This window comes from Pyxicephalus adspersus, chromosome 1 (assembly GCF_032062135.1).
Source record: "Pyxicephalus adspersus chromosome 1, UCB_Pads_2.0, whole genome shotgun sequence".
Taxonomy (NCBI): Eukaryota; Metazoa; Chordata; class Amphibia; order Anura; family Pyxicephalidae; genus Pyxicephalus; species Pyxicephalus adspersus.
This window is the reverse complement of record NC_092858.1, coordinates 125,550,964-125,560,951: the sequence shown is the minus strand read 5'-3', so window position 1 is coordinate 125,560,951 and position 9,988 is coordinate 125,550,964.

Genomic DNA, 9,988 nt, shown 5'->3' with positions numbered 1-9,988 from the left:
AACTAGGTTGCAGGTCTGGAAGGTAAAGTCCGCCACACCACCAATCTCAATAACAACCCAAACCGCCATACCATTCTGGCCCCTAGCCGCACTACAACCTCTCAGGGGCCTCCACCGTTCACCACTTAAAAAGGGGAGTTCACCACCACCTCGGGTGCCCCCCAACTATAATTAACCCCGACTCTTACCTTCCACCAAACCTCAACCGCCACCGCACACCTACTACTAGGGCGGGTGGGTGGGCAATTTCTTTTCTTAAAAAACTGTCCTGAACTTCCATTGCACTCTCCTTTTACCTTCTCCTATCTCCTCCCCTTAAACTTCTGACCCGACCCTCTCTCTACCCCTTACTTCTCTCTGTAACTCTTTAACCCTTAACCCTTAACCCTTTCTCCCCCCCACTTTCCTTGTGCAGTCCGAGCACGCCTGTCATGCAGGCCCTCGCACATTTCCCTGCTACGGGCATCTCTTTAGTGAAGCTGGGTGATTCAGCAAACATGGAATGAATTTATTAAAAGTCTTTTGCTATTTGTTTGCAAATGTTTTCAATCCTTTACCAGATCCGTGGCACTCCCTGACAAATGCTAGGCAGTGACACTGCCCCTATGTACCCTAACATATGTCTAGGCCTGGTGTAAGTGTAAATGTTGAGCAGTGTTCCTATTAGTTGTTAGGAGTTCTAGTGGCTGCAAATCATCATTGATGGTCAATGTGTGCAGAGCGGTAACCAGGTAAAGATTGATTTTAGGGAGATATTGATCATTTGTACTAATGGTGTACCCGTTTACCAGTGAATGGCCAGCTTAACATTTTTCCTTTTTGAAGTGGCAGGCTTACCTTCTTTACACATGTCCTTCTACAGTGATAGCCAAATATTACAGAAATAAATGGTTGTGTAGTGCACAACAGAAACCATTGATCAATAGCTGCACAGACAAAGCACTCAACAAAACCATCAGGTGAACATATCTTTTATTATCCTATGATATCTATATAGACAATAAAAGTCATGCCATAAACTTATATCGTATACACATTGAAAATAGGCAAGGTACACTCACTAATCCACAATTCCTTGCAGGAGTCCACCCTGGGTAAGCTCCAATATGGTGTTGATGTTTATTCTGGAGGATGGTGTATTGCCCCTCTACACCTGGTACTGGTCAGGCCTTGAAGTTGAGCTCTCAGGACTTTGAACTGTCACAAGTGCCCCGGAATGGGCAAAGTGTCACCCATACTCATGTATAAAGGTGATCATTCTGATCAATTAATGAAAGAAAGAGGTGAGCCATGGACAGTAAATACTGGGGTGCTAGAAAATGCTGGATATCCTACAGCCAGAAAATGAGGCAGATTCTTTCTGTTTTTCTGCAGCTTCTAATGCTCATAGTGTGCAGTAAATTCTAAGTAACTGCAAGACAGTAGGTAAAGGTGCGTACACACTTCCAATTTTTATCGTTCCAATCGAACGACGAACGATCGATTGGGCAAAAAATCGTTCGTAAAAAAGTAACCAACGACGCCGACGAACGAGGAAAGTCGCTGGAAACGAACGACCGGACCGACGGATCGGATTGGACGACGATCGTTGAACATCGTTCGTGTGTATGGTCGTTCGTTGATCGTCCATGTTCAGAGCATGCGTGATGAACGAACGTCCGTTCACTTTCCTGTCGTGCACATAGTTCCTCTATCGCTCAAACGATCGTATCTATTGTGTGTACAATATCTACGAACGATCGTGTCGTTACCTCTATGTACAAGATCGGTGCTATACGATCGTTCGTGTATATCGTGCAGGAACGTTCGTCGTTCGTTTTCCGACGATAATAATTGGAAGTGTGTACGTAGCTTAAGGCTGGAATTAAGCCGTAAGCGACACTAGAATTGTTTAGTGATTATAAACTAATCTGTTTACAGACTATAAATGAGTGTGGGTATCAGTATCATGTTGATTATCAGATCATTGACAATGCAGTTCGTTCCTTTACTCTTTGTAACAAGAGAAATTTCTGTAAATCAAAAAAAAAAACATGAGAAAATTCTGGTAATTTCCTTTTTGTCGTCTGATGACAGCGGATGATCCATTGTGCCATGTGATTTTATTCTGTAGCTCTGAGTCATACTGGACTCCCAGCATTCATTCCACTGGCATGCGATTGTTAAGCGGTGATCTCATAGGTTATATTATCTCTCATGATAATAAAATGTCCAGTGCATTAGCTTGTTACATGCTGTTCTCTACATAAATAAACCAGATTAGTGATTTAATTTTTGTATAGGCCCTTCTTGCCTGTAGTCATTGGTCATATGCTGTTATTTGTAAACTGTCACACTATTTTAGGCTGGGTTAGGACCAGTAAAACAAGAAAATATTCCTGGAAAAGTGGTAAACGAGCACAAAATGTATTTTTTAGACACCAGAGAATAAATGCCTACAGGCACCAGCTCTGGTTGTGTTTAAAACCTGACAAACCGAAAACATGAATTGGAAGATATACGGTTGTATACAGTAACTGCACAATACAGACATCATATAATGTAATCATATGTGGTGCGTCATTCGCAGCTATAAATACTGGTTACACTTTGTCAACACTTATCCTGAAGAGGGGGGATAATGCATCCTTATATGTCGATGGTATGCTATTATTCATTTTCTGCCTTCATCGCCTGCATTAAAAAGAATTGTCCAAGCATTACCCAAGTTTAAGGTTTTATTCCAAAACTCGCACTCCCCAGCTAGAAAATAGACCAGCATACTGTACTTATCTTTATATAGCAAAACAGTTAATTTGCAACCAGGCTTGTAAAATTCTTGCAAAGCAATGAATGTTTTTCTTTACTTTATTTCTGACATAGAATGAAATATTATGCCATTATTTACACGGCTCAGTGTACATTCTTGTCATACCTTGTGCCTGGGATAAATGAATTACAGTGAATTACAGTGCCGATACCTATTAAGATGGCTGGAGAACTTAGGCTAGGTACACACTTGCAATATTTGTATTTAGAAAACAAACCATTAGATCAGCGATTATGCATGATTATTTTGTTCAAAAATAATTCACCAATAATGTACACACAATAGTTATGATCGTTTGAATGATGCAGGAAGTGACATATAAAATAGTACAGAGTTTTTCCTTTTTTTCAGAAAGGCAAGGAAGCGTGGCAATTGCATACATGGGATCATGCCACCATATTGGGGTATGAAACTTTCAAGCTTCCTTGTTTCTATATATTTTTCCCACCCCTACCCTTAATAATATATTAATAGGTACTCTCCTTGAAATCCAGCCAATTATTTATGCACAGGAGGTGTCCTTGCACTCCATTTGCCAGCTCTCACACTCCACATCTAAAAGCACAACCTAATCATTGAAGAAGATACTTACCAAATACAATGTACCTTCTACCCAATTTTTTTATTATCACATCCTGAAATTCATAGGTTCCAGTCTCTTCCTTTGAAACAAGACTGTGTGCAGAGTTAAGATTATTTGGTAGATCCCGAGTCGCCATTACTTAAATCTAAGTGCTGTTTTTTTTGTATATATTTAGTATTTTTGCAAGGACTGGTTCTCTATAATGTAGGTGGCATTTTTCTGGGCAAAATGTGTATGACGTCAAGCGCCAGAGATAGAAATCTGCCGGTTGATGTAGTTATGTACAGGACAAACGCTTTTGTACTGCAATAAAGTGTTCTGGTTTGATTAACTTTACCCTGGTTTTCTAGCATTAGGTATTTGTAGTAAGCCACACAGTGACCAGGCAGTAAAGCTATGCACAAGTTTATAGTAAACAAAACTGCAGTGTTTACCAAAAACCTTCACTAGTGTGTATTCACAACACAAAAAAATGTTACTTTAGGTGTGCAACATTCTCTGATGAACATTAAACTGGGCTGATATCAAATGACAGCAAATAATGCAGTTCTGAAAAATTAATATATCTTACATTACGGAGCCTTCTTAAACAATAAAAGTACCTAGGGAAACTGAAAGCACTTACTGTCACCTTGGAAGACACACTGGGCTTTTTATTTCATCTTTAGATGGGCAGAGGGGCATAGAGTATCTAGGGTTTAGGATAATGTCAAATCTGCACATTGTATACTATAAATTATGAAATTTATGCCAAGACTGAAATAGCTATTTGTTAAAATGGTCAAGGCTCACATTATCAAGGTTTAGAAGCATAAAACAGTGTTACGATGATAATATTACCCAGGTGTCAGTCTCTTTTTCAGATTTTAGCAGTATTATGGGCATCTGCTGTTGGGGAGCAGGAGCATCAACGAACAAAAAAAAAACATACTTATTCTGTCTTGATCGCCGCAAGGGGCTTTACCCTTTTTTAAACCCCCTAGATAATTTTTACCCTATATAAAACGGTTGTCTACCCTTTTATGTTGGTTAAAAATTTTATTTTAGGTCCACTTTATAACAGGGTCAAGGTGGTAATCCAAATATGTGAAGGCCATGTAGGTTCATGGAGGGAGGGGGAAATGTCAAAGTAGTGCATAGTTCAGAACATGAAAGACCCAAGTAAAAACAAAGGTGCCCCAAAAACATTTTGAAATTGTGGTTAGGCCTCACCTATTTGTGAAGGATAAGATAATATGAGTACGATCCTGATGCCTGTGGCGGGGCTGGAGATGAATCTTCCACATCCAGTGTAAGCACTACTATTGGAGTGTTATGGGGGTAACCTGATGTGTATTGGTATTCCATGTCCCGTGTTGTGTGTGTCAACCCTCAACAATACGGAGCAGTATAGCAGTGGGATGCACTAATGTATAACTAAAACTTTCTATTTAGAATTATTATTAGATACAGGGCCATGCACTGATGTGTCAGACCTATGTTAGGACAGTGTAAGAACAGTTTTATTTTCCATAACTGAGATGCCTAGAATATTTTTCATCTCTCTGATGTAACTCTGCTGACTTGCTAACCTAATTATTTTACTACATTCTAACTACATTAATTCATATTAAAAATTTAATGAAATACTTATGGCTTCACTAAGTTGGTATCCATTTGTGGTTACCTACCACCACATTACTAGACGTCATTGCTAAATATCCCTTATTATATAAATCATGATAATCATTAATTTTGCCAGGAAAATGTTAAGGCTGAACTCTAGGCAGATGTAAATGACACAGTCTAAAGCAGCTTTGTCATAATTAATCAATGCATTTTTTTAATTTAAGCAATATAAGTACCTCAACTTGACCTGTTATCGTCGTAGTGCTTTTATGAGTGTGGAAGGAAGATCTGAAAGCTAATTGTTAGATCATGCTCATCTGTTCCCAGGGATCCTGTGCTGTGCGCCACTGCAGTATCAAAAGTCCTGGGGGGCAACCATGTGCTAGGACAATGCACGTATCCTGCCGAGGCTGAGCGGGGGCTTGCTATAGGCAAAGTGTGCATTGCTAGATTGGGGACTGGTGTCTGGCGAGCACTGTTGCTGGACTACCCTGTATATCGTTATACTAATATTTTTATGTGTTGTTAGGAAGAGGAAGCTGAAAATAGTGATTAGCTAATCATTGTGCTGCTTTTATTGTTATTTTCCAGTCCAAGGTTGGGGGATCCATGATCACCTGGGCTCAGAGGGATGAATGATGGTGGTCATTTAACTGAGAGGTTATCTAGTTTTTTTAATCTAGTTTGGTATCATAATTGGCAATTTCTTTTTATTTGTTATTCATGTCTAGAGTTGTGCTTTAATATATATTGTTCCCAACTATAAACAATTATGCTCATAATCCAAATCATATAATCAAGCAAATCTTAAAATATATTTGTTTTTTAAGCTATCTTTAAGACCTTTACAACCATCTCTGTGCCCTATGTAATTAACAGGGATACAGACATTCCCTTAAACATTCCCTGGTTGGGAATCTTCCAGATCCATGTGTTTCAATGGCTGTAACTGATTCCCATGAGGTTTTATTTGAGAATATCAGATTCCCTGTTTTATAAAAAGAGCTCTAATGTTCTTTTTCCTGGTGAGGTCTGCAAACACTATATAAAAAGGACAACATAAAATAAGATAAACAACAAAAAAGACAAGATAAGCAGACAACACATGATTTTCTTATATATATTTCTTAAATATATACAATATATTTTCTTTTTTACATGCTTCCTGATACATCACTGAATAGTTGCCCTGTATATATTATACTTTTGGGGCTGGTATTCAAAACAGTAAAACAAACAAGTATTTTTTGTCTCAAAAGTACATTAATTCTATGGATAATAAATTCTTTAATAAAGATGGTCATTCTTTAAATAAGTTGCCAAGTATCCATGGTATTAAATAAGACTGAGATTCATTGGACTAGGTATGAAACAGATGGAAGACCCATCATTGGCTTTGGTGAATTGTAATTAAATAGCCCTTATAAATCAGATGGATTTGATACTGAGCCCTGGGAAGTCCAAAGACAGCAGTAGCCATATGCTTGGTTCAGCTTTCTGCGCTGGGAGATTCTGATGCTGTCAGCGCATTCTTCACAGAGGGTTTCCAGAGATCTCTGTGCATAGTGAAAATGTAACGTGATTGCCTCCAGCATATACATTACTCTATGGTATTTACATATGCAAAATTCCTGTATACAAATAGCACTGATGTATTTGTAAATAATGTCTGCTGGGTTTTTAAGTATGTTTCCAAGTGCAAGGGAATGGTCAGCTTTGTGGTATGGTCTTCATGTGAACTGGTGTATATGTATTTGAAAGACACCATGTTATCTGATATTATTGAGGCAGTCATTGCTTGCCACTATTTATAAAAGTAGAAACTCCTTGGCTGTCATGCAGATGTATTGGCTTCAATGTTTCCTAAATCACCAACAATAATAGGGATAAAGATCAGTAGTCCTTGTCCCATTGTAAGAGAAAAAAATCCATCATTGAGAAGAGGGTGGACTAAGAGTCAGTAGAACAGATACAAGCTGCATTCACCCCCTCGAATTCCCACACTTTGCAATGTTAAAATTCGGATATAAAATGGATTCATCAAAATCTTTACATTACAGATCCATACAGAACAATCTATAATGTTGAACTGGATAAAGCTATGAATAATGAAAATGACCTTTTGTTTTAGAAAAAAAAAGTCTCAATTTATTAGGTATTTACTCCTTTTGCAACAAAATCCCCAGATATGCTATGTTTTAACCAGCAACATTAAGAAAAACTTTCTGCAACTAACGTATTACATAATCTTGTTAAAACATGCCAGAATTTGTTAGAAAATGGTATATACAAAGAACTTCAAGACGCTGTTCAAACAAGTATGAGATACAGTTCTGGAGATGCTCCAAGCTTGGATTATAAAAAATATCCGAAACATTGAACACTGCCTGGAGCACTGGTAACTATTATTTCAAAGGGGAAAATACTGCACATAGCATAGCTGTGATTCACCCCACAGCCGAGGGGATAATAGTTAATCTGATAAAGCTTAAAAAAGATCTACAGATCCACAGCCAAGACAAGAAAAGTTGTACATTAGCTTGGGTGTTATGGAACAAAGGCAAACATTATTTCCTAAAAAAGTGCAGTTTGGAGTTTGTCCAAGGGCACAGCAAACACATAGGAAAGTCACCTCATTCCCCCGTTGGGGACAAAATTATGTGTAACAGAAACAGAAAGAAAAGTATTAAACGTAGGATGTATTGAGGCTAATAAAATTTTGCAGGAATATCTATTGTGGTTTACAAGAGTTCTAAGACTGAGGTAGTGGTTCACCTATGTCACAGCAAGTGCTTTAAAACTATGAAATTCAAATGGCCTAGCCAAGTAACATGACTTAATATGAATACCAACTGGTTGCAAAACGAGAGGTTATAAAGGAGATAGGGACTGTAGGTTTGTTCTTAAGTTGAATTTGTATGTAAGTCAGAACAGGTACATTATTTTAATAAATGCAATTAGGACAGATGTTTGTCTCAACATAATATTAGGCAGTGTGGTGTCAGGTACTGTATAAAATCCTCACTGTGAGTTAATCACAAACAAAGCAAAAAAAAAAAAACATCTTTATGGCCTAAACATTAATTAACTTTTGGGGAAAATTGTCCTTTGATATGCAAAAAAAAAAAAAAACAACTGCAGTTTGTTTTGGTCATTAAAGAGTTACAAGAGGTTGCAGAAGAGCTCAGTCCTTAAGATCACCTACAATCTCAACTGTGTTTTGAAAAGGATTTCTTCTGCAAGTCATGTGAACCGCCCTTCCCCCATCAAGACCCATCCTGCACACAAGCAAGCAGGGAAGCCCCATTTTATATCTAGGGGACTACCTGTACCTGTGCTATAAACCAACTTGTAGTTTTGATCTTTAACAAAGCCTGGTAATATTGGCTGTCAACAGAAAAAAAGTTAGCTCTTCAGCATAGATATCCTCGTCTTCAAATATATTTCATGTACCTGAATTCTGTAACTTTAGTACAGGGAATGAAGCCTCTTATGCTCCTAACTGCTAGGCAGTGCTTGGCTAAGGGAAGATTTTACTATGCCCAAAATATATCTATGGAAAAACCCAAAAATATTAGCCCCAGTATAATAAAACTGTATCCATCCCAGAATATTAAAACACCCCACCTTTCACATAAGTGTTGTTAGAGAAGGGTTCCTTTGGAAGCTTGTGTCAAGTTTAGGAACTGGGGAAGCTCTGAGAGAAGTGTTAATTTTTAAAGTAACTTTAAGGATTGTTTTGGGAGTTTAGGTTTGTGCAGTTTCATAGTTTTACAATCCACTTGATGGTGCAAGTGAAAAAAGATTTTTCCTCCAAGGCTGCAACATCTCGGATCAAACTGCCCAGGATTGAGGGTCATATAAAAATGATGGTAATGGTAAATACGGATGTTGTTGCCACTGTGCCCACAGCTCCATTTTCCTTAGATTTAAACAGGGGATCCTCATCCTGCAAGTAGAGAATGGTAGCCACTAAGTCACTATTTTGTGGATAATTTTCATTTATTCACATAGGGTTTTAAGGGATAGGTTCCACTGGAAGCCTGTGTCAATTTTGAGAACAGGAAAGTTTGAGAATCTTTGAGAAAAGTGCCAAATTTGAAAGCATCTGTAATGTACACCAATTGGATTTTTGTCATTGGAAACGATCTTTCACAAAAGACTGAAAGATGACTGAATTAGTTCTGTACATTCAACGCCAGTCAGCTCTATGGAGAGGGGTGGGGGGAGAACAAAGGAGTGGCACCCCACTGCGCTCTCCTTCTCCTGCATTGTGGTTGCTTGTCTTTCATGCTTCACGAACCTGCCAGGATGGATCCATGAATGACAATGGGCGGCAGTGGTACATGTGTCAGATTCCAGTCTGATACTTGGTGATAAATATCATTTATACACAGTATTTATATAGCTCCTTCATATTACATAGCGCTGTACAAAGTCCATAGTTGTGACACTAACTGTGCCTCAAAGGAGCTCACAATCTAATGTCCTTACCATATGTCATTAATGTAGTCTAAGATAAAATATTTTTTTGGGGGGGAAGCCAATTAACCTAACTGCATGTTTTTGGAATGTGGGAGGAAACCCATGCAGACACGGGAAGAACCTGCAAACTCCATGCAGATGGTGCCCTAGCCAGGATTTGAACCTAGGATCTAGCACTGCAAAGGCCAGAGCGCTAACCACTGAGCCACCATGCTGCCCACCATCTGACATGTGTCCATAGCCTAAGAATTGTCTAGGGAGTTCATATCTGTGGTGTAGGTCTGTAAGTTTTGCAGTTTTCCAGCTGCATGGTGAAACTGAAAAAAAGTTTTCTAAGGTTGCAATATCTCAGATAACACTGCCCAGGATTTAAAGAATTTTTATAAATTATGTTAATGGTGAATATGTTGTGGTTATGAGGTCGGTGCATTTGACTTTTCTTTAGACTTTAATTGTTGTCCACAGCCGCAATTAAAGATTTGGAGTAACGAAAAGCTTTGGAG